This window comes from Arachis hypogaea, chromosome 13 (genome assembly GCF_003086295.3).
Source record: "Arachis hypogaea cultivar Tifrunner chromosome 13, arahy.Tifrunner.gnm2.J5K5, whole genome shotgun sequence".
NCBI classification, from domain to species: Eukaryota; Viridiplantae; Streptophyta; class Magnoliopsida; order Fabales; family Fabaceae; genus Arachis; species Arachis hypogaea.
Window position 1 is genome coordinate 107,178,912 of NC_092048.1, and position 1,506 is coordinate 107,180,417.

At 41.5% G+C, this 1,506-nt stretch overlaps 1 non-coding gene across 1 annotated transcript; it reads left to right on the top strand.

Annotated features, from left to right (window-relative positions):
• Positions 1-1,082: 1,082 nt before the first annotated feature.
• LOC112739173 (small nucleolar RNA R71) lies at positions 1,083-1,191 on the top strand. The gene has a single exon (XR_003170111.1). It is a non-coding gene; the product is annotated as a small nucleolar RNA R71 (small nucleolar RNA).
• Positions 1,192-1,506: the final 315 nt, after the last annotated feature.

Genomic DNA, 1,506 nt, shown 5'->3' on the forward strand with positions numbered 1-1,506 from the left:
CCCTAAAACCTAGAGAGAGGAGAGAGCCTCTCTCTTTAGAAAACTACATCTAAAACCTAAAATTATGTGAATGATTGATTTCCCCTTCCAGCTCCACTCTGCAGCCTCTATTCAGCATTTTCAGGCCTGAAACTGGGTCCAAAGCAGCCCAAAAATCGCCCCATCATTTTTTGTAAATTGCAGCACGTGACGCTCTGTCACGCGTACGCGTCGCCCACGCATATACGTCGATGGTATTTTTACTGGCCACGCGTAGGCGTCAGCCATGCGTGCGCGTCGTATGTTTGCTGCGCAAGTCACGCGTACGCGTCATCCATGCGTGCGCGTCGCTACCAGAATCTGAAATCCTTAATTTCTTGTGTTCCTTCCACTTTTGCATGCTTCCTTTCCATCCTCTAAGCCATTCATGACCTATAAACCCTGAAAACACTTAACACACATATCACGGCATCGAATGGTAATAAGAGAGGATTAAAAATTAGCAAATTTAAGGCCAAAAAATTATGTTTTCAATCATAGCACAAAATTAGGAAGAAAAATGTAAAACATGCGAATTCTATGAATAAGTGTGAGAATAATGGATAAAATTCACTCAATTCAGCATAAAATGTACCACGAAATAGTGGTGCATCACCTTCCATGAGAGGTTAGGATGGTTCCTCCATGAATGGTTGTAGGTGTTTCCATAGGGTTCCCCCATGTAATTTACCTGCTCCAAGGTAGGTTGTTCAGGATCATAAGCTCCTGTTTCATAAGAAGCTTCCTGAGTACTGCCAGCTGCAGTTTGCATTCCAGTCAGAAGATGGAAGATCATGTTGACCTGTTGGGTCAAGATCCTATTCTGAGCCAATATGGTATTCAGAGTATCAACTTCATGAACTCCGTTCTTCTGAGAGGTTCCATGGTTTATATGATTCCTTTCAGAGTGTACATGAATTGGTTATTTGCAACCATTTCAATGAGTTCTGTTGCTTCTACAAGTGTTTTCTTTATGTGGAGTGATCCACCTGCAGAGCTGTCCAATGAAATTTTGGACATCTCAGATAGACCATCATAGAACACGCCTATGATAGACCACTCTGAGAACATGTTAGGAGGACATCTCCTGATCAATTGCTTGTATCTTTCCCAAGCTTCATAGAGGGATTCACCTTCTCTTTGTCTGAAGGTTTGAACTTCCACTCTAATTTTTCTCATCATTTGAGGGGGAAGGAATTTAGCTAGAAAAGCATTAACCAGCTTTTTCCAAGAGTCAAGACTCTCTCTAGGTTGGAAATCCAACCATAGCTTAGCTCTGTCTCTTTCAGCAAAGGGAAAGAGCATAAGCTTGTAGACTTCTGGATTAACTCCATTAGTCTTTATAGTATCACAGATCTGTAAGAATTCAGCTAAAAACTGATGAGGATCTTCCATTGGAAGTCCATAGAACTTGCAATTCTACTGCAGAAGAGAGACTAATTGAGGCTTAAGTTCAAAATTGTTTGCTCCAATGGCAGGTACAGAGAT